The following is a 25,084-nucleotide window of genomic DNA, read 5'->3' as shown; positions in this document are numbered from 1 at the left end:
AAAAATAATGTCAACACTTCTAAAACTCTTTTAAAAAATAAAAGATGAGTGAACACTTCCAAACACATTCTATGAAGCCCGAATTGCTCCAATACCAAGGCCAGAAAAAAGACACTACAAGAAAAGGATACTACAGCCCAATACCCCTTATGAAAATTGATGCAAAATTCCTCAGCAAAATACTAGCAAACAGAATTCAACAACACATTAAAAAGATTGTTCTCCATGGCCAAGTAAGATTTATTTCTTGAATGCAAAGACGATTCAACATATGAAAATCAGTTTAACACACAACATTAAGAGAACGAAGGGCAAAAACCACATGACCACATGATCATTTCTATTGATGGAGAAAAAGCATTTGCCAAAATTTAACATCTTGTTATGATAAAAATACTGACAAACTATGAATGGAAGGAAACTTTCTTATTTTAAAATTGGAGTATAATTGCTTTACAATGTTGTGTTAGTTTCTACTGTACAATGAAGTGTATCAGCTATATATATGTAAGGAACCCATAACTAACATTCATACTCAATGGTAAAAGAGTGAAAGCATTCCATTCAAAATCAGGAACAAGACAAGAAGACCCACTTTCACCACTTCTATTCAACCTTCTGGTTGCCAATTAGGCAAGAAAAAGGTATCCAATTTTGAAAGGAAGAAATAAAATTATATTTGTTCACAGATGACATGATGTTACATGTAGAAAGTACTCTAAGCACAAAACCCTTAGAACTAATAACCAAATTCAGCAAAGTTGCAGGACACAAAATCAACACATGTAAATCAAGTGTGTTTCAATACACTAACAATGAACAATCAAAAAAGGAACTTAAGAAAAAATTTTCATTTATAATAGCATCAAAAATACTAAAATACTTAGTAATAAACTTAACCGAGGAGATGAGAGACTTGAAAACTACAAAACTTTGCTAAAAGAAATTAAAGAAGACAAAAATAAATGGAAAGATATCCTACGTTCATGGACTGGCAGACAATTTTTTTTTTTTTTTTTTGCGGTACGCAGGCCTCTCACTATTGTGGCCTCTCCTGTTGTGGAGCAGAGGCTCCGGACGCGCAGGCTCAGTGGCCATGGCTCACGGGCCCAGACGCTCCACGGCATGTGGGATCTTCCTGGACTGGGGTATGAACCCATATCCCCTGCATTGGCAGGCGGACTCTCAACCACTGTGCCACCAGGGAAGACACAGACAACATTTATAAAGATATAAATAATAGCTAAGGAAATCTACAGATTACAATAACTCACTTATTTCACAGAGAAAACTACAACAATCAGAAAAGAACTTCACAGCCTTCACCTACCACACCTGTATCTGTGCTAATACCTGCATCCATCATACTCTGCTTTACCTCATTATAACAGATGATAATGGGGGACATCACTCTAATTCTCTCTTCTTTCTCCTACATTTTAAAATTATTTATTTATTTTTGGCTGATTTGGGTCTTCATTGCTGTGCAGGGACTTTCTCTAGTTGCGGAGAGTGGGGGCTACTCTTCGTTGCAGTGCATAGGCTTCTCATTGCAGTGGCTTCTCTTGTTGTGGAGCACAGGTTCTAGTCACATGGGCTTCAGTAGTTGTGGTGCTCGGGCTCAGTAGTTGTGGCTTGTGGGCTTTAGAGCACCGGGTCAGTAGTGTGGCACATGGGCTTTGTTGCTCCACAGCATGAGGGATCTTCCTGGACCAGAGATCTAACCCATGTCCCCTGCATTGGCAGGTGGATTCTTAACAACTGGGCCACCAGGGAAGTCTTACTTCATTTAAAGTGTTTCCTTCCCTTCTGTATCATTTCCATTAGTGTACAAGTAATATGCTATTTCTCTAATCTTAGAAAATACTCTCTCTTGATCCCAGATACTTCTCTATTTATCTGTTCCACTTTTGCAGTAAGACCCCTCAAGATATATATATATATGTATATATATATATACATATATATATGTATATATATGCATATATATATACATATATATGTATATATATATGCATATATATATTCCTATATTCATATATATATATTCAGTAAGTATGGAGGAGGCTTCATTTCTCCTGCAACAGGAGCAGATTTGAAGAGGAAGAATGGGGAAGAGTGGGAGCCCACTTTTGAACATGTTGAATTTGAGATATCTATTATACATACAAATTAATATGTCAAGTAAATGGAGATATCATGTAGGCAATAGAGGTAACTAAGGATATGAAGGTTAAGTGATTTTTCCTTGTCCTTAGAAGCTAATAAGTAGCAAATCTGGGATTCAAACTTAGATTGTTTGACTTCCAAGAGTATATTCTGAAACACTGTACTGCTTCTCAGGTTAACTCTTGAGGTCTCATTCATTTGTTCAACAAATATTTATTGAACACATATATATTCAGGCCTGTGACTTATTTGGTGGTTACAAAGGTATAGAAGTGTAAGATATGATTTTTATCAGAAAAGTTATAATTTAATTTTAATTATAGTATATTTTCATTGAGAATACATTAAATGATTTAATCTCTATTAGTAAGAAAATGCTGAGAAAATTAGTAAAATTAAGTCATGTTCTCCTTCTTGGGGAAAGATAGTTGTCAATTTTAGCTGATCAGGAAGATCAAGACACATGATGAATAACTCTCCTTTTGCTTCTAACTGTGGATGGAAAATGATGGAAACTAGAAACAGGGAATCCCAAAGGGAAAATAAAATTGTATCATGATTTACATTTATCTACATGTGAAGGGAATGCTTGGCTAGTGAAAAAAACCAAAGCAGCTAGAAACTAAGAGTAAATAAAATGATTTCAACTATAATAAAGCTTGAAGTGCAAGAACCACTTTGGATAGGGTAATTTTGATCTCTAATATACAAGTTCAAATGGAGTTACAGGTATACCATTTGAAAGGGTACTAAATACCAAGTAGGGATTGGTAATAGTTTATACAGTAGACAATAAAGTCTGAAACTTTACCTAGCTATGTATGGTATTTTAGAACTTCCTCTTTCAGATGATAGAAGATGAAATGCTCATTTACCTATTTTTATAGTGCTTTTTAACTGATAAAAAGGAGACTGGGAAAGCAAATTTGCCTCTCTGTTAAATCTCAGTACAGAAATATTGGTTGTTCAGATCAGGTGACCATTATCAAGCCACTGTTACTAATTGGTCACAACATGTTCTAATCATAGCAAGGGACCTAAAAGAAACCCTGTTATTTGAGTTTGCAAACATTCCTTAGAAGAAATAAGTAGCATCATCCTGATATCTGGACTTCTATAGACAGGAAAGAAGTCCCATTATTGTACTAATGAATGGAGTAAGTGTTTTTAATTTGTATGTATTTTCTAACACTCCAGGAGGAAGAGGAGGTTTTCTAGAGAGGACTTCATGACAAATTTCACTCTAAATTGGTAATTTTCATCTGTAGTTATGAGAGACTTAAAAGTGTCAATACTCAAAGAACTTGAGCAAAATAAAGGTTTCCAACAAAGTTCTTAGTGCTGGATTATAATTTAGATACCTGCCTTGAGATGTGTTATAGAAGTAGTGCTATGTTACTTAAGGCACTTGATACCAAGTATTTTCTTTTTGTTTTAACAAAACTATGAATTAAACATTGATTGAAAAATCAAAAACATTGATTCAAAAACATTGATTTAAATAGTGTTGCAATGAACATTAGGGTGCATGTATCTTTTCGAATTATGGTTTTCTCTGGGTATATGCCTAGGAGTGGGATTGCTGGGTCATATGGTAGTTCTATTTTTAGTTTTTTAAGGCACCTCCCTACTGTTCTCCATAGTGGCTCTACTAATTTACATTCCCACCAACAGTGTAGGAGGGTTCCCTTTTCTCCACACCCCCTCCAGCATTTACTGTTTGTGGGTATTTTGATGATGGCCATTCTGACTGGTAAGAGGTGATACCTCATTGTAATTTTGATTTGCATTTCTCTAATAATTAGTGATGGTGACCATCGTTTCATATACTTTTAAGCCATATGTATGTCTTCTTTGGAGAAATGTCAATTTAGGACATCTGCCCATTTTTTGATTGAGTTTGTTTTTTTGATATTGAGCCGCATGCAATGTTTGTAAATTTGGAGACTAATCCGTTGTTAATTGCATCATTTGCAAATATTTTCTCCCATTCTGAGGGTTGTATTATTTTTTTTACTTGTGTTATGCAACTACCACCACAATCAATTTTAAAACTTTCTTCTACCCCCACAAAAGAAAAAGAATCTACTATAAATCACTCCCCTATTTCTCCAAACCCTAGGCAGCCACTAATATACTTTGTCTCTACAGATTTGCCTAGTCTGGACATTGCAAAGAAATGGAATCATACAATTACTCAGCATGATTTCAAGGGTCATCCATGTTGTAGCATGTATCAGTAATTAATTTCTTTTATGGCTGAATAATGTTCCATGGTGTGGATATACTGTTTCATTTATGAGTTCACGGAAAATGGCCACTTGGGTTATTTTCACTTTGGGGTGCTTATGAACATTGCTGCTGTGGTTGGATTTACATGCAAGTTTTGTATGCAGGTCTAGATTTGTTTTTTAAGTTAATAGACTATTTTGGAACAGTTTCTGGTTTACAGAAAAAGTAAGCACAAAGGACAGAGTTCTCATAGCTCCTTACCACTCTACCCAGTTTCCCCTATTATTAACATCTTACATTAGCATAATACAATTGTTATAGTTAAAGGACCAATATTGATACATTATAACTAACTAATGTCCATGCGTTATTTTAGACTTCACTCTTTGTTTTGTACATTATATGATTTTTTTTATTTTTGAATTTTATTTTATTTATTTTTTATACAGCAGGTTCTTATTCGTCATCAATTTTATACACATCAGTGTATACATGTCAATCCCAATCACCCAATTCAGCACACCACCATCACCACACCCCACGGTTTTTCCACATTCGTGTCCATACATTTGTTCTCTACATCTCTGTCTCAACTTCCGCCCTGAAAACCAGTCCTTCTGTACCACTTTTCTAGGATCCACATACATGTGTTAATATACAATATTTGTTTTTCTCTTCCTGACTTACTTCACTCTGTATGACAGTATCTAGATACATCCACATCTCAACAAATGACTCAATTTTGTTCTTTTATATGGCTGAGTAATATTCCATTGTATATATGTACAACAACTTCTTTATCCATACATCTGTTGATGGACATTTAGGTTGTTTCCATGACCTGGCTATTGTAAATAGTGCTGCAATGAACATTGGGGTACATGTGTTTCTTTGAATTATGGTTTTCTCTGGGTATATGCCCAGTAGTGGAATTGCTGGATCATATGGTAATTCTATTCTAGATTTTTAAGGAACCTTCATACTGTTTTCCATAGTGGCTGTATCAATTTACATTCCCACCAACAGTGCAAGAGGGTTCCCTTTTGTCCACACACTCTCCAGCATTTCATGTTTGTAGATTTTCTGATGATGCCCATTCTAACTGGTGTGAGGTGATACCTCACTGTAGTTTTCATTTGCATTTCTCTAATAATTAGTGATGTTGAGCAGCTTTTCATGTGCTTCTTGGTCATCTGTAGGTCTTCTTTGGAGAAATGTCTACTTAGGTCTTCTGCCCATTTTTGGATTGGGTTGTTTGTTTATTTAATATTGAGCTGCATGAGGTGTTTATATATTTTGGAGATTAATCCTTTGTCTGTTGATTCATTAGCAAATATATTCTCCCATTCTGAGGGTTGTCTTTTCACCTTGTTTATGGTTTCCTTTGCTGTGCAAAAGCTTTGAAGTTTCATTAGGTCCCATTTGTTTATTTTTTGTTTTTATTTCCATTACTCTAGGAGGTGGATCAAAAAAGATCTTGCTGTGATTTATGTCAAAGAGTGTTCTTCCTATGTTTTCCTTTAAGGGTTTTATAGTGTCCAGTCTTACATTTAGGTCTAGAATCCATTCTGAGTTTATTTTTATGTACAGTGTTAGGGAATGTTCTAATTTCATTCATTTACATGTAGCTGTCCAGTTTTCCGAGCATCACTTATAGAAGAGACTGTCTTTTCTCCATTATATATCCTTGCCTCCTTTGTCATAGATTAGTTGACCATAGGTGCGTGGGTTTATCTCTGGGCTTTCTCTCATGTTCCATTGATCTATGTTTCTGTTTTTGTGCCAGTACCATATTGTCTCAATTACTGTAGCTTTGTAGTATAGTCTTAATTCAGGGAGTCTGATTCCTCCAGCTCCGCTTTTTTTTTTTTTTTTTTTTTTTTTTTCCCTCAAGACTGCTTTGGCTATTCGGGGTCTTCTGTGTCTCCATACAAATTTTAAGATTTTTTGTTCTAGTTCTGTAAAATATGCCATTGGTAATTTGATAGGGATTGCATTGAATCTGTAGATTGCTTTGACTAATATAGTCATTTTCACAATATTGATTCTTCCAATCCAAGAGCATGGTATACCTCTCCATCTGTTGTTATCATCTTAAATTTCTTTCATTAGTGTTTTATAGTTTTCTGCATACAGGTCTTTTGTCACCCTAGGTAGGTTTATTCCTAGGTATTTTATTCTTTTTGTTGCAGTGGTAAGTGTGAGTGTTTCCTTAATTTCACTTTCAGATTTTTCATCATTAGTTTATAGGAATGCAAGAAATTTCTGTGCATTAATTTTGTATCCTGCAACTTTACCAAATTCATTGATTAGCTCTAGTAGTTTTCTGGTGGCATTTTTAGGATTCTCTATGTATAGTATCATGTCATCTGCAAATAGTGGCAGTTTTACTTCTTCTTTTCCAATTTGTTTTCCTTTTATTTCTTCTTCTTCTCTGATTGTCGTGGCTAGGACTTCCAAAACTACGTTGACTAAGAGTGGTGAGAGTGGCCATCCTTGTCTTGTTCCTGATCTTAGAGGAAATGCTTTCAGTTTTTCACCATTGAGAATGATGTTTGCTGTGGGTTTGTCATATATGGCCTTTATTCTGTTGAGATAGGTTCCCTCTATGCCCCCTCTCTGGAGATTTTTTTATCATAAATGGGTGTTGTATTTTGTCAAAGCTTTTTCTGCATCTATTGAGATTTTCATATGGTTTTTATTCTTCAATTTGTTAATATGGTCTATCACATTGATTGATTTGCATATATTGAAGAATCCTTGCATCCCTGGGATAAATCCCACTTGATCATTGTGTATGATCCTTTTAATGTGTTGTTGGATTCTGTTTGCTATTACTTTTTTTGAGGATTTTTACATCTATATTCATCATTGATATTGGTCTGCAATTTTCTTTTTTGTAGTATCTTTGTCTGGTTTTGGTGTCAGGGTGATGGTGGCCTTATAGAATGAGTTTGGGAGTTTTTCTTCCTCTGCAATTTTTTGCAAGAGTTTGAGAAGGATGGGTGTTAGCTCTTCTCTAAATGTTTGGTAGAATTCACCTGTGAAGCCATCTGGTCCTGGGCTTTTGTTTGTTTGAAGATTTTTAATCACAGTTTCAATTTCATTACTTGTGATTTGTGTTTTCATATTTTCTATTTCTTCTTGCTTCAATCTTGGATGGATATACCTTTCTAAGAATTTGTCCATTTCTTCCAGGTTGTCCATTTTATTGGCATAGAGTTGCTTGTAGTAGTCTCTTGGGATGATCTGTATTTCTGTGGTGTCCGTTGTAACTTCTCCTTTTTCATTTCTAATTTTATTCGAGTCTTCTCCCTCTTTTTTGTGATGAGTCTGGCCAATAGTTTATCAATTTTCTTTATCTTCTCAAAGAACCAGCTTTTAGTTTTTTTGATCTTTGTATTATTTTCTTTGTTTGTATTTAAGTTATTTCTGCTCTGATCTTTATGATTTCTTTCCTTCTGCTAACTTTGGGTTTTGTTTGTTCTTCTGTCTCTAGTTCCTTTCGCTGTAAGGTTAGATTGTTTAATTGAGATTTTTCTTGTTTCTTGAGGTAGGCTTCTATACCTATAAAGTTCCCTCTTAGAACTGCTTTTGCAGCATCTCATAGGTTTTGGATTGTTGTGTTTTCCTTGTCATTTGTCTCTTGGTATTTTTTGATTTCCTCTTTGATTTCTTCAGTGATCACTTCGTTATTAAGTAGTGTATTGTTTAGCTTCCATGTGTTTTTTTTTTTTTTTTTTTTACGTTTTTTTCCCCTGTGACTCATTTCTAATCTCATACCGTTGTGGTCAGAATAGATGCTTGATATGATTTCAATTTTCTTAAACTCACTGAGGCTTGATCTGTGATGCAAGATGTGATCTATACTGGAGAATGTTCCATGCACACTTGAGAAGAATGTGTAATCTGCTGTTTTTAGATGGAATGCCCCATAAATATCAATTAAATCTATCTGGTCTTGTGTGTCAATTAAAACTTATTTTTCCGTATTTGTTTTCATTTTGGATGATTTGTCCATTGGTGTAAGTGAGGTGTTAAATTCCCCCACTATTATTGTGTTACTGTCGATTTCCTGTTTTATAGCTGTTAGCAGTTGCCTTATGTATTCAGGTGGTCCTATGTTGGGTGCATATAAATTTATAATTGTTATATATTCTTTTTGGATTGATCCCTTGATCATTATGTAGTGTCCTTCCTTGTCTCTTGTAACATTCTTTATTTTAAAGTCTATTTTTTTCTGATATGAGTATTGTTACTCCAGCTTTCTTTTGATTTCCATTTGCATGGAATATCTTTTTCCATCCCCTCACTTTCAGTCTGTATGTGTCCCTAGGTCTGAAGTGGGTCTCTTGTAGACAGCATGTATATGGGTCTTGTTTCTGTATCCATTCAGCAAAACTGTGTCTTTCGGTTGGAGCATTTAATCCATTTACGTTTAAGGTAATTATCAATATGGATGTTCGTATGACCATTTTCTTAATAGTTTTGGGCTTGTTTTTGTAGGTCCTTTTCTTCTCTTGTGTTTCCCACTGAGAGAAGTTCCTTTAGCATTTGTTGTAGAGCTAGTTTGGTAGTGCTGAATTCTCTTAGGTTTTGCTTGTCTGTAAAGCTTTTGATTTCTCCATCGAATCTAATTCATCCTTTCCAGGTAGAGCAATCTTGGTTGTAGGTTCTTCCCTTTCATCACTTTAAGTATTTCATGCAACTCCCTTCTGGTTTGTAGAGTTTCTGCTGAGAAATCAGCTGTTAACCTTTTGGGAGTTCCCTTTATGTTATTTGCCATTTTTCCCTTGCTGCTTTCAGTAATTTCTCTTTGTCTTTAATTTTTGCCATTTTGATTACTCTGTGTCTCGGTGTGTTTCTCCTTGGGTTTATCCTGTATGGTACTCGCTGCACTTCCTGGACTTGGGTGGCTATTTCCTTTCCCATGTTAGGGAACTTTTCGACTGTAATCTCTTCAAATATTTTCTCTGGTCCTTTCTCTCTCTCTTCTCCTTCTGGGACCCCTATAACACAAAAGTTGTTTCATTTAATATTGCCCCAGAGATCACTTAGACTGTTTTCATTTCTTTTCATTCTTTTTTCCTTATTCTGTTCCACAGCAGTGAATTCCACCATTCTGTCTTCCAGGTCACTTATCCGTTCTTCTGCCTCAGTTATTATGCTATTGATTCATTCTAGTACAGTTTTAATTTCTATTATTGTATTGTTCATCTCTGTTTGTTTGTTCTTTAATTCCTCTAGGTCTTTGTTAAACATTTCTTGCATCTTCTTGATCTTTGCATCCATTCTTTATCCGAGGTCCTGGATCATCTTCACTATCATTATTCTGCATTCATTTTCTATAAGGTTGCCTATCTCCAGTTCATTTAGTTGTTTTCCTGGGGTTTTATCTTGTTCATTCATCTGGTACATAGCCCTCTGCCTTTTCACTGTGTCTATTTTTCTGTGAATGTGGTTTTTCTTCCACAGGCTCCAGGATTGTAGTTCTTCTTGCTTCTACTGTCTTGCCCTCTAGTGGATGAGGCTATCTAAGAGGTTTGTGTAAGTTTCCTGATGGGAGGGACTGGTGGTGGGTAGAGCTGACTGTTGCTATGCTGGGCAGAGCTCAGTAAAACTTTAATCCGCTTGACTGTGATAGGTGGGGCTGGGTTCCCTCTTTGTTGGTTGTTTGGCCTGAGGCAACCCAACACTGGAGCTCACCTGGGCTTCTTGGTGGGGCTGATGACAGACTCTGGGAGGGCTCCCGCCAAGGAGCACCCCCAGAACCTCCACTGCCAGTGTCCCCTTCCCCACGGTGAGCCACAGCCAGCCCCCGCCTCTGTAGGAGACCCTCCAACATCAGCAGGTAGGCCTGGTTCAGTCTCCCTTGGGGTCACTGCTCCTTTCCCTGGGTCATGATGTGCACACTACTTTGTGTGTGTCCCCAAGAGTGGGATGTCTCTTTTCCCCAGTCCTGTTGAAGTCCTGCAATCAATTCCCACTAGGCTTCAAAGTCTGATTCTCTAGGAATTCCTCCTCCTCTTGCTGGACCGCCAGGTTGGGAAGCCTGACGTGGGGCCCAGGACCTTCACTCCAGTGGGTGGACTTCTGTGGTATAAGTGTTCTACAGTCTGTGAGTCACCCACCCATCAGTTATGGGATTTGATTTTACTGTGATTGTGCCCCTCCTACCATCTAATTGTGTCTTCTCTTTTGTCTTTGGATGTGGGGTATCTTTTTTGGTGAGTTCAAGTGTCTTCCTGTCAATGATTGTCCAGCAGCTAGTTGTGATTCTGGTGTTCTCACAAGAGGGAGTGAGAGCATGTTCTTCTACTCTGTCATCTTGGTTCCTCCCCTGTATTTTTGTTTTGTTTATGGTTTCCTTTTTGGTGCAAAAGCTTTTAAGTTTAATTAAATCCCATTAGTTTATTTTTGTTTTTATTTTCATTACTCTAGGAGGTGGATCAAAGAAGATCTTGCTGCAATTTATATCAAAGAGTGTTCTGCCTATGCTTTCCTGGAAGAGTTATATCATGTCTGATCTTACATTTACGTCTTTAATCCATTTTGAGTTTAGTTTTGTGTATGGTGTTAGGGAGTTTTCTAATTTCATTCTCTTACATGTAGCTGTCCAGTTTTCCCAGCACCACTTATTGAAGTGGCTGTCTTTTCTCCATTGCATATTCTTGCCTCCTCTTTCATAGATTAGTTGACCATATGTGTGTAGGTTTATCTCTGGGCTTTCTATCCTGTTCCATTGATCTATGTTTCTGTTTTTGTGCAAGTACCATACTGTCTTGATTACTGTATCTTTGTATCACCGTCTGAAGTCAGGGAGCCTGATTCCTCCAGCTCCATTTTTCTTTCTCAAGATTGCTTTGGCTATTTGGGGTCTTTTGTGTTTCCATACAAATAAACACTACTTTATGATTTAGTGTATTGCTATAAATGGAATATCATTATATAGAGGAAAAGAAATGAAAACTTAAAGACTTCTGATATTTTTGGTGACCCCTGAAACTTTTTTTATACTGCCAAAGTGGGAAATAGCCTAGAGGGTAACTCATCATTGTCACATGGATGGTCTGTACAGTCTCTTCTATAATTTTATCATTTTATCTATGAACTTTGTTGCCTCCTGATTATTATAAATAATAAAAAAATATATTTTTCATATTTGGTGTTTTTCTGGGGGAGATATATTGAAATAATGACTCTCTTTCTGGAAGATGGCTTTATCATTTCTCAAATGTTAGGTCAGTTTATAGAAATTTCTAACATAGTATTTTTTTCTCTTCATTTCCCCCCAAATTGAGGAAAGATGGGGCTGAATGTAAAGCAGTTTTTTTAAAAACAGTTCTTTTTTTTAATAAGAAGGGATTCTGTAAAAATCACAAGACATACGTCTTTTCTTTCAATTCTTTAATATGATGTCAAACTGAAGTCTTTTGACTTACACTTAGTGACAAGTATTTTTATTTGAAAATGCAATCTTATTTTAAAGAAATAATGTATATTGGGCCTGTTATATGAAATGGTACATGAACAATATCTTACTTGGTAGATGGCTCTGCAGATATCCCAGAAATTTCCTCAGCATATCCTTCTGCTGATTTCACAGTAAGTTCTACTGCAGCTCCTAGAACAAGTTCCCCTGCAGGTGTCATAGTAGGTCTGCTTGCACGATCCATTGTAGCTCTCCCTTCTGGTCCCAGAGCCAGTTCATGTTCAGGAGTCACTGAAAATCTCCTTGAATGACTCACAACACGTCGCCTTGCTTGTCTCTCAGCAAAACCTCTTGCAGGACTCCCAACATACCTTCTTGTAAGGCTCACAGAATATCCCCTAGTATGTTTCTCAGCATATCCTCTTGCAGGATTCACAGCAGGTCTTCTTGCAGGACTCAGAGCATGGCCTCTTGCAGGACCTGCAGCAAGTCTTCTAGTAGGACTCATGGTGTATCCTCTTATATTTCTCTCAGCATGTCCTCTCACAGGGTTCACAGTATGGCTTCTTGCACAACTCAAGGCATGTCTCCTTACAGGTCTAGCAGCAGGTCTCACTTCAGGTCTCACAGTAAGTTCCCTTGCAGGATTCACAATTACAGACTATTGGGACACAGCAAAAGGACATAGGAACTAGCTTGAAGGGGTACTCACTAGCCAAATTTGTAACAATTGGAACATAAAAAATGATGGTAATGGACTTTAAAACACATTTAATTAAATAAGAATCCCTGAGTCTTCAGTCATATTCAAAAACAGGAAGGGAAAAAGAAATTATTTTTCTTATGGAAAATGCTAGTTAGCTAATAAAAGTTAAAAAAATAGAAAAATCAGTGTTTTATAGTTCTTAATGTTATATTCACTCATTGACTATTGTAATATTGAATCAGTATTGAATCTTCCCACAAAGATCATCATTGGATGCTTAAACAATTGGATGAAAGGTTGTTGTGAAATAGGATATTTACATGGGTATGAAGTATCAACCCACAGACAACTTACTAATTACAAAGAAGAAAATGTATCTTTGAAATGGAGAGCTCTGGTGGACATCTCTTCACCAAGGTGATCAAACCAATAACAGAATAACTTGACAACACATACCTCTTGATGTGATGCAGTGGGGAATACACAGCACCACTTATATAGATTTCTTGCTAAAACATGTTTAGCCTGAAATCAAATCATGAGGAAACAAATAGATAATTCTAGACTGTGAGATATCTTACAAAACAAATGGTCTGGATTATTTGAGAAGGTCAATGTCATCAAAGACAAAGTCAGAGAGATGGTTCTGTATTAAAGGAGACTAAAGATACCTGACAACCAAAGTTTCCATGACTGGATCTTGGATTTAAACAAAAACAGGTATGAAGGAAATTTTTGAGAAAAAGTGAGAAGTTGAAAATAGACTATACATTCGAAAATTTCATCAATGTTATATTTGGGAGTGATAATAGTATTGTGTTTATGTAGAAAAATATCCTAGACTTTAGAAAATATATACTAAATGTCTGCATATGCAGGGGTGACGTCTGCAATGTGCTTTCAAAGCACTCAGAAAGAAAAAGTATGTGTGGAGGGAGGGAGGGAGAAAGAGGAGAGAGAGAGAAAAGTGGAGGAGCAGGAGAGGAAGGGGAAGAAAAGGGAAGGGAAGAGAAGGAAAGGAAAGAAAATAGAATGAGACAAAACAAATGCAACAATCATAATTTATAGTTATAGTTTCCCTGCATATCACATCTAATCAAAGAGCAAGGAATTTTGGCAAAACAAAATTATCTGTGTTAGATAAAAAATAGTTAACATTTATTATTTGAAGCATTTAGGAACTAGACCTAAATTAAATGGCATCTTACTGATTTCTATAATCTAATCCTTTTATATTTACATATATTTATATTTTAATTCAGCAAATCTAGTGATTTTTATAAGTTCTGGCAGTATTCACTGCCTACAGGAAAAATAAGAGTGTTGAACACCAGACTTAGAATAAGGAGAGGGAATTTTTGAGACTTTTTGTCCTTCTGCTTCTTTCTTTTCCTTGCAACAGTTGGGAAAAAGTATCCATGGGTAAAAACAGCAAGTAAGAATGCTGGCAAAGAAAAAAAAAAAACCTGCTACCTTTTAATGGTATTTTAAAGAGATCCACTTATTAAATGTAAATTTAAATATCCACTGCAGGGATATCACACGTTGCAAACAACATTGAAATATACTGCTTGAACATCAGGCATTTATGTGGTGTCTTTATCTGCAGAGGTCACATTTAGTCACTTAACCAATGGGCTATTTAAATGAGTATTCTTTTGTAACTGCCTGATTTGAAAAGTTGACAGTTATTACTTAGTCACACAGAATACCTGCTTAACTGTGGAGATAATAGATTGCTTTATATGCCTTCATATACTCGAGATCATTACAATCATGGACTTATGATTTTTACTGTATCATCACCAGATGGCTATTATGAAAAAAAACACATGAGGATTTTTTCATGAGTCACATGATCTTCATCAGTTTGGCTATGATGTGCCTAGATGTTGCTTTCTTTGTGCTTACCTTACTTGGGGTTTCTTTAACATCCTGGATTTCATAAGCTGGTGTTTTTCATCAAGTTTGGGAAGTCTGTGTCTGTTTTTTCAAATGTTTTTTCTACCTCAGAATCACTCTCTTCTCACATATTTTCCATTAGCTTATTTAAAACACATAGATTAAAATCTTTGTCTGCTGAGTCTGGCAAGCCTCAGGTGGTCTCATTCTGCACATATGCAGTCCAGGCCATAACCACAAACAAATGGGACGCTCCCCAAAGAGAACCTGGGATTCTCTTTCTGCACAGTTCCCTTCTTATTCAATATTCCTCCCCACAGATTTCAGACACTTTAGCTGCCTCAGCCTCTGATCTCTGACATCTCAGCTCATTGTGACCATTGTGTACTACATGACCTCTATTCCTCTGTGATCCTGTTAGGAAATTGTCCCCAGGCAGAGAGCTGGGCCAATATGGGTTCACCCTGTAAGGTTCCCTTCTCTCAGGGATCACCGTCATGTATTGCCTGTTGGCCACTAATTGAAAACAGTTGCTTCAAATGTGTTGTCCAGTTTTATAATTGTTTATTGTGGGAGGGATAGTCTAGTACCAATTACTCCATTGTGGTTGGAAGCAAAATTTCCTCAAAGGTGATTATTTAATTCATGATTTTGTCCAAGATCAACCTTGTATAATATCCTAAGTATAGGAAGGGTAGATGTAATTTCCTCTCAGTTTTATTGGGGTAAAGAGAGGAAAAATGGAGAATAAAAGCTAGATAATATATAATATGTATTGAATAGTTGCTATGACCTGTTACTATTCTAAGTCCTTTACACATGTTATCCTCACAGTACACCTATGAAGTAGATATTATTATTATCTTCATGTTACATAAGGAACATAAGGACAGAATAGTGAAGTAATTTGCCTAAAGTCACAGGCTGTTAAGTGATTGAGTCAGGATTCAAATCTTACCAGTCTTACTCCAGGGTTCATATTCTGAATCATTATTCTAGATTGGCTTGATAAAACCAGAAGTGAAAACAGTCATGCCAAGTTAGGATGCATATCTCATTTTGACTTGTATTAGAAAGGAATGCATTGTGGATAAGCTTATTTTAAGACTGGTTTCTTTGGAGGTGATTTTTCTCTACATACTTCTTTGCATACAACATTGCTGTGAATTTCTAGGACCTCTTTTTATTCCTATTAATTACTGCCAAATAAAAGCTACATAAGTATTTCCACATCTATACACATATTTGACTACTTTGCTTGTTCCTATCAAGAATAACTAAATATTTAACACCATTTTCTATAGTCAGCAGACCAGAAAATATTGAGATTAAAATGCTCCTGGAATCTAATCACACAATCAGAATATCAAAGTCACAGTCAGCACAGACTAGTGGCTGTCAGTTGTAAATGAATAGCATTTGTAACATGCTTTATCAAGAAGTACTCACTAATGGATCTCAATTAGCAATATTACACTTGTGATTTGTTGCTAGAACTTTAATCACATGATGCAATATATCATGTCTTAAAATGGAGTGATACAAAATGTGTGGTACAAATGACTAAGCCAAAAGTACAAAATTGTCCATTTTCACAGTATGAGTTCAAAATTACGACAAATGTGGAAATGTAATCACTCATTCACTAAAAAGGTAAATGAATAAGGTAAATGATGAAGGAAGTTTGCATAACTCTTCATAATGGCTAAACACCTGATTTTAATGGAAATTCCCAGTCCTGAAGTCACATTTCATAATGGAATCTATTAATCCCTGCTGAGTTTGAAATAGGCCATTCAAACTAGGGAGTGAGAGTTGTTAAAATAAACATAAGAGAGGGCAAAATTACTAAATACTTAATTTTTCATGAACTGGGTGCTTCCCATTATCTCCTATACTGGAGCTAGATTACAGTAATCTTATCCTTGTTGTGTTATTATTATTCACTTACTAACATTCATAGTGTTTCATATTTTAATGTGTTCTATTTTGTCAGTTCAGTCATAAATTGAACTACTAATCTTGTTAAGCAAAGGCAATATAGTAGTAATTTTTCTTGCAGAATACTGGAAGACAGTTGTGTAAATCCTTAGAAGTTATTTATTACTCTTCAAGGCTATCACATTACTAACAGTTAGATTGGAAAGCATTAGCTCTAATGTTAAGGAATAATGCAGCCCTGAAAGCATGAGACATGATGACCAGGAAACATAAGCAACAGCTGACAGTGGGCACGGAAGAGATGGCCCATGCTCATATTTGTGGTGAAGAGTTAAATGCCATTATGCTAAACTCCAAAACCTTGCTGATATTATTATTCTTATACTCTAATTACTTCAGAATAATTACAGGACATTATTATGAATTAGTGAAAAGTCCAAATTGTTTAATTTAGTCAATAAGTGTATCTTTATTAGATTTGTTAGATCATAGAAATTTAGTGCTGGAAGGGGCCATGAAATATCACATTTTACAAACCCCTCATTTTACAGATGAATAAAAATAAGGAACCCTGAACTAAATTCACTTGTCCAAGATTTCACAGTGACTGCTGACAATACCATGACAAAAACTAAAATCTATTACTCTCTGTCCAGTGCTTATTCTACTATACCTCTCTATATCTTTCTTCCATGTACATAAAGCAATGTCATGTAGAGGGCATTTGGGAACTACTTTACTCAATTTTTAAGGATGAATTTTAGTTAGATTTTAAAATCAGATTGTTTGTAACGGACAGTTTCAAACATGGAAGGTTTTCTTTCAAATAGGTTATTCCCCATGCAATTATTTTTTCACTACGAATTTACTTAGAATAATTGCCCTTTTTGAATAAAGCCAAGATAATATTCAGTTCAATTCACGTCTGAATGAGCTTAAACTACTAATTATTTGACTCTGAATTAGTGAGAAATAATCATACTGGAATTTCATTATATTAAACAGTGACAAAAATACGTGGGCATCAGTTAGGTCTTGCATAATTGTTTACTTATTATAAACAGGTGCTCATTGTAAATGAGTCTGTTGCAAAAGTGGATAATACTATGCTATTTTAAATAGGTTCCTAGTATGGATTTTATCTTTTAAAATATTTTATTATTCTACTTTTCCATAAAATCTATGAGATCTTATGTCATCATAAGTGATGAAAAATGTGTTCATAGTAGTCCTGTACTTTTGATCAATTTACCTTAGATTGAAATTCATGCAACTTTTAGAGCTGCACATGATGTAAGCAATCATAAAACTAAAACAACACACTATGTACATAGTTAAAGAAAACTACTTTTCTCATTGGAAATGTATCTATATATTTGCCAGAGTTTAAGACCAACAGTTTCACTCATGGTTTTTCTACATGAATATATGTAAATAAATATACATTTCTTAGAGTCTGGCACCATTTTGATCAGTTAATATCCATAGTGACAGTGTATCTCTGTATGATATGAAAATTTTCCATATAATTTTTTTTACATAAAATGACTTGTTTTTCCACTATATGCACAAATAATCACTCTCCTTAATTGCTTCTGCTGTGGTGTCAATAATAGTTTTCAATGAAGAGAAACAACTAACTCTTCAGCCTCTAAAATGAAAATGTGAACACAATTCCTGTGAGAGATATTCTGTGTTATTATAGCAACATTGCCAATGAGCACAATAACCACCATGGGGGCCTTAAATTGACACTTTCTGTTTCCATTTCTGTTTTAAAGAAAAGTCTCAAGAGTTTTTTTTTATTAATAAAATGTATGCCTTTAGCCTAAGAAAAGATGTGGCTGTCAAAAAGAATTGTTCATATATTTTAAAAGTAGTTTTGTGTGGAAAACACTGATTCCATATTATGTGAATGACAATTTACCTTGGCTTTGTAAGGACTAGAGAGAAAATGTTGTCATCCTCTGCCAAAGGGATGTTCAGAGATTTCAAATGAAGAATTTAAATAACTAGAGATGAAGAACCAGACTACTTAATTTTCTTTCCCTCTAGTTTTTGTTCATAGGCACTATGAAATAGGCATTTATGTAGGAACAAATTGAAAATTGGAGAGCACTGGTTTTATGAGTACAAGATTATTATATATTCTTTTCCCTGAAGTTTTACTGCCAAAAGCAGAAAGTTTGGGATTATGGCATTCATAGACTGATAATGATATACATACTTCATCTCCTCTATCTTTTTTTAATACATCTTTATTGGAGTATAATTGCTTCACAGCACTGTGTTAGTTTCTATTGTATAACAAAGTGAATCAGCCATGTGCATAAAAAAAAAATCTCCATATCCCTTCCCTCTTGAGCCTCCCTCCCACACTCCCTATCCCACCCCTCTAGGTGGCCGCAAAGTACTGAGCTGATATCCCTGTGCTATGATGCTTCTTCCCACTAGATATCTATTTTACATTTGGTAGTGAATATATGTCAATGTTACTCTCACGTTGCCCCAACTTTCCCCTCATCCCCGTGTCCTCAAGTCCATTCTCTATGTCTATGTCTTTACTGCTGCCCTGCCAATAGGTTCATCAGTACCATTTTTTTAAAAATTCCATATATATGCATTAACATACAGTATTTGTTTTTCTCTTTCTGACATACTTCACTCTGTATGACAGACTCTAGGTCCATCCACCTCACTACAAATAACTCAGTTTCATTTCTTTTTAAGGCTGAGTAATATTCCATTGTATATATGTGCCACATCTTCTTTATCCATTCATCTGGCATTCCAATACACTAACAACGAAAAATCAGAAAGAGAAATTAAGGAAACAATCCCATTTACCATCGCAACAAAAATGATAAAATATCTAGGGATAAACCTACCTAAGGAGGCAAAAAACCTTGTACTCAGAAAACTATAAAACACTGATGAAAGAAATCAAAGATGACATAAACAGATAGAGAAATATACCGTGTTCTTATATATACTACAAAGCTACAGCAATCAGGACAGTATGGTACTGGTACAAAAACAGAAATATAGATCAATGGTACAAGATAGAAAGCCCAGAGATAAACCCATGCACATATAGTCACCTAATTTATGACAAAGGAGGTAAGAATATACAATGGAGAAAAGACAACCTCTTCAATAGTGGTGCTGGGAAACTGGACAGCTACATGTAAAAGAATGAAATTAGAACACTCCCTAGCACCATACACAAAAATAAACTCAAAATGGAATAATTCCTAAATGTAAGACCAGACACTATAAAACTCTTAGAGGAAAACATAGGAAAAACACTCTTTGACATAAACCACAGCAAGATCTTCTTTGACCTACCTCCTAGAGTAATGAAAATAAAAACAAAAATAAACAAATGGGACTTAATGAAACTTAAAAGCTTTTACACAGCAAAGGAAACTATAAACAAGATGAAAAGAAAACCCTCAGAATAGGTGAAAACATTTGCAAATGAAGCAGCTGACAAGGGATTAATCTCCAAAATACACAAAGAGCTCGAGCAGCTCAATATCAAAAAACAAACAACACAATCCAAAAATGGGCAGAAGAACTAAATAGAAATTTCTCCAAAGAAGATATACAGATTGCCAACAAACACATGAAAGGATGCTCAACATCACTAATCATTAGAGAAATGCAAAGCAAAACTATAATGAGGTATCACCTCACACCAGTCAGAATTGCCATCATCAAAAAATGTACAAACAGGGCTTCCCTGGTGGCACAGTGGTTGGGAGTCCGCCTGCTGATGCAGGGGACATGGGTTCGTGCCCCGGTCCGGGAGGATCCCACATGCCATGGAGCAGCTGGGCCCGTGACCCATGGCTGCTGGGCCTGTGCGTCCGGAGCCTGTGCTCTGCAACGGGAGAGGCTGCAACAGTGAGAGGCCCTCGTACTGCAAAAAAAAAAAAAAAAGTACAAACAATAAATGCTCGAAAGGGTGTGGTGAAAAGGGAACCCTCCTGCACTGTTGGTGGGAATGTAAATTGATACAACCACTATGGAGAACAGTATGGAGGTTCCTTAAAAAAAAAAATAGAACTACCATATGACGGAGCAATACTGCTACTGGGCATATACCCTGAGAAAACCATAATTCCAAAAGAGACATGTACCACAATGTTCATTCCTCTATCTTTTGATATAGGCTACTGCCTAAATATGCTGTGTTGATAATGTTGCCATACACTTTGTTTTTCCTTTAAGACATTACTAGTTAATATAGACATACACTTTTGAACCAGCAAATCATGTCTTATAATTACCATTCAATGATATTTGCTTTCATTTATGGATTTTTTGAAAGTGACATTTTAAAGTAGAGAGTGAATGTCATCTTGCACTTGGTCTAAATCGAAATATGTAAGAAGGTATTGAATATCAAGTCAGAAAGTATATGTTGATAATATATATTTATTATTAATTGGATGGAATAAAATTCTGGAGGTTATCATAAATTCACACAATTTTAGTCCTGTCAGGAATGTGCTTGTCCCAGATATGCCCATAATTTGCTCCTTACATTCTTTCAGTCTCAAAAATCACCACATCAAAGAGATCTTTCCTGACTAACCTATCTAAAGTGGCGGTCTCTCTTCCATTTATTGCATTTGAAAGCATTTTTGTGGAACCTAGAAAGAACTTTCAAAAGTACCCCTCTTTCGCTGCTTTGGAGGAAACTGATGCCCAGAGAGTTGAAGTGCAGTATTTCTAAAGTCATGCTGCTTGTCAGGAAACAAGACAAGATTAAAATACATCTCACCTCTTAATCTACTGCTCTGTACACTACAACATACTACATCCCTGTTCTTGGAGATCAAGTTTGTGGGAAAACACTATCTTTAAATCTTATTCATGAGAACTGTTTGTTTTTTTATGAACCTAAGGGACAGTTTGAATAATAGGAGGACATTATACATAAAATGTAAGGCAATATATTTTAAAAGGTAAGTGGTATATTTTCAAATTCTGTAAGCAACTAACATATTCAAATAACTAAACCCTACCTGTGGTCAGCTAGGAATACAGCAATGTTCAAATAACAACACAGAAACTGCATTGAAGATTTGTCTCAGAGTAATGATCACAAACTAATTCTGTGAATGAATACCTATTAAGAAAATGGACCTGATCAAAACCTTGAGTGGGCAACTGTGATGTAAAATAGTTTCACAAATCTAACTAATGAGTGGTGAGGGAGACAGTGTTGACTAATAAATCATTAGTGATGAGATAGCAGCTGCTGAAATATTGGTGTACCAAAAAGATTTGAAAGTTATTGCATTAAAATGACTCTCATAATACTATTAAAGTCCTTTGTTTCTAATATGGAGTAAGGAATATCTACAGAGAAAAGAAAAGTAAAAAGAAATCTAGTCTAAATAGATTTTGCATGTCCATGCAAAAATGACACTGATGTCCTTTGGCAAACTTAGATGCTTACTGAAAAGATAAACAATTCATAGGTCAAAATTTTACACGTGTGACAAATTATGAGAGGCATTCCCTACATGTCACTCTCTCAGATACTTTAGAAGGCATAACTAGCTGAGAAGTATTTGTTTATTTCGTGTGCCAATTTCTCAGCAAATTTATATGTCTAATGATAGATTTGCATAATATATCCAGTGCCAATGTCTCTTTATGAAATGCTGTTGGTTCATTTTTGGGTGTGCCAAAAGTGGAAAATCTAATAAATAAGATTAATTTCTAGTTTCCATGTACAGTAGAGGCTTTCAATTTTCAAATTATTCTACCCAGCCTTGATAGTAAGCAATAAAAAATGAAATGGTCTTTGGAAAATGAAACAAAACAAAACAAAATTGAGCATGTGCTTTCTTGTAGTTGTCCCAAAGCCATGGTGCGTTTTCTTTAACAAGGGAGTAGAGTAGAGCAGCGAGTGGAATGCTGAAACTGGGCCAAGAGGTTCACCAATAATATTCTGCATGCTAGTGTTTATCAAACTGTGGACTGTGGGCCACCTGCATCTTTGGCTCAAACTCTGAGTCAGAATTTTTGAGAAGCAGGAGTAGGGATTGAGAATATGCAATTTTAGAAAACTCCATAGGGATTCTTATGCACATTAGAGTATAAGAACCACCGGTTTGAAAACATTATTAGAAACAGATTCTTGACCTGTAAGTTTCACATAAGATATGGGAACTCAGTAAGATGCACAGAAAGCGTGGTATAGTGAAGAACAAGCCTCACCTAGAGTACTCTTTCTGTAGACATGAAATATTTGCTATTTACTAGCTCTCTAAATTTGGGTGTCATTAAATTCCTCTGAGCCTCAATTCCCTTAGCTATTAGTGAAATAATATTAGCCAATTTTCAGAATAATTGTGAAGATTAAATAAAATATTTGAAATGAAATGAAAGTACTTTATAAACTGTAAAGTATTTTAAAAATCACCTTATTATATTATTAACAATAAGACTAAGCCAGTAAACTCCTAAATAACAAGTACAATTCTGGGTTTATTAGGACCTTACTATAAAGTCTTCCTTTATGTTCTTTGTAGAAAAGAAATAAAAAATCACTTTCAACCAGAAACCTTTAGCATGCTAGAAAAAAAAAAAATCTCTTGAATGCAAGTCGAAATATTTAGTGTAGGAGTCCAGAAATCCTGAATGGGAATTGTTAAAGGTAACAATTGAATTTTACTATCACAATTTTACTATCACAATAACAATTGAATTTTACTATTACTCCATCTACTTAATTGCTGTTTGTCTTATAATTTATTCACAATAAAATGCTAATGAATTTTATTCTTATCTGCTGATTTTTTGAACTTATTAAGGTCAACAATGAAAAATTGAAAATTGCATTCAGTCAAGCTGTTTTACATTCCACATGATATTGGATGAAACATTCTCATTTCAAGACCTGGCTCTGTGATAATTATAATTAACTATGACCATGAACCAAAAAAGGAATTAAAGTTTATACATGACAAGATGAATGGTAAAATGAGCAAGAGACAACGCAGGTCACTTCCACCTGGCGAGCTCTGTCACTTTTTGTGAAGAAACTTGTGAGTGCGTCAGCTGGTATCTTGGAGGATGTACACAAAACAGGTAGAACACCCCCCTTTGACCCCAAACCTCCAGACAAAGCTGCTTTGAGTGCACAAATAAGACCTGTGTATTCACTGATTGATGTAGTAGAAAAGTGCAAGAGACAGAGAAATATATCGCCACAATTTGGAAACTGATTCCATGCCTTAATAACTAGCAAGGCATTTAACTTCTTTTAGCATCAATCATGGAATGTATAAAATGGGAATAATAATGAAAACAGTTTTTTGTTATAAGGATTAAAATTTTTAATTATAGAATTAATTTATAAATTAATTAAAATATAGACATTTACATATAACATATTGTCAGTTTGTAACGTAATCTTTAACTCCCTTAATACATGAGTTTGGAACTAGCATTTTGATCAGGTAGGGGTATGTGTGTATATGTAAATTTAAGTCTGCTGTCTTGACAATACTATCTTCCCCTTTTATATCCTCATTACATTTTCTTTACATGGTATTTGCTCACCAAAATATAGACCGAGGCTCAGGGAAGGGAAAAACATCTAGAAAACATGAACTTAGAGACTTGCATTATATATTAATCTGAGGGTCAACTTTATGGTTAGCATTTAGCCTGTGGCAGGAAATAGGAAAAAAATTTAAAGCAAATAAGAAAAGAATTTAACATTCGTGAGAAGTTTTCCAAGATTCTATAAAAAAATAGAATGTAATATTTTCATTTTCTGAGTATTTAGCTGTTGGTATTTTAAAAAAATGAATCTTAAGGCAACATTTATTTGAGTGCAGCAATTTTTATTTATAATGTAAAATTGAAATAAGATGTATACAAAGTGTTAAATACAGTACCTGATGCATAGTATAAAGTTAATCCAGTGTGATTTTAATTAACTGGTTATCATTATTATCAGCAGCTATGAGGGCTACAGTTTAGCTGTGAATATTTACTCCTAATTTCTCTGAATTCAGGAATCAGCATAATAGAATTTAAATAATTTACCTCGCCACACCCATTTTATCTCACACACTCCTTTTATTTTCCTTAAGAAAATAAATCTGGCTTGAGGAAGATGGCGGAAGAGTAAGACGTGGAGATCACCTTCCTCCCCACAGATACATCAGAAATTCATCTACATGTGGAACAACTCCTATAGAACACCTACTGAACGATGACAGAAGACCTCAGACCCCCCAAAAGGCAAGAAGCTCCCCACATACCTGGGTAGGGCAAAAGAAAAAAAGAATAAACAGAGACAATAGGATAGGGACGGGACCTGCACCAGTGGGAGGGAGCCGTGAAGGAGGGAAGGTTTCTACACACTACAAGCCCCTTCGCGGGCGGAGACTGCAGGTGGTGGAGGGGGAAAGCTTCGGAGTAGCAGAGGAGAGCACAGCAACAGGGGTGCGGAGGGCACAGCGGAGAGATTCTGGCACAGAGGACCGGTGCCCTCAGGCACACACCAGCCCGAGAGGCTTGTCTGCTTGGCCGCCGGGGTGGGCGGGGCTGGGAGCTGAGGCTCGGGTATCAGCTTTCAGTTGGAGCGCAGGGAGAGGACTGGGGCTGGCAGCAGGAAGAGAGCCTGAAGGGGTTAGTGCACCAAGGCTAGCCAGGAGGGAGTCCGG

The sequence above is a fragment of the Mesoplodon mirus genome (assembly GCF_964341445.2).
Source record: "Mesoplodon mirus genome assembly, chromosome: X".
Taxonomy (NCBI): Eukaryota; Metazoa; Chordata; class Mammalia; order Artiodactyla; family Ziphiidae; genus Mesoplodon; species Mesoplodon mirus.
The sequence above is the reverse complement of the archived record's forward strand: the minus strand, read 5'-3'. Positions refer to the sequence as shown.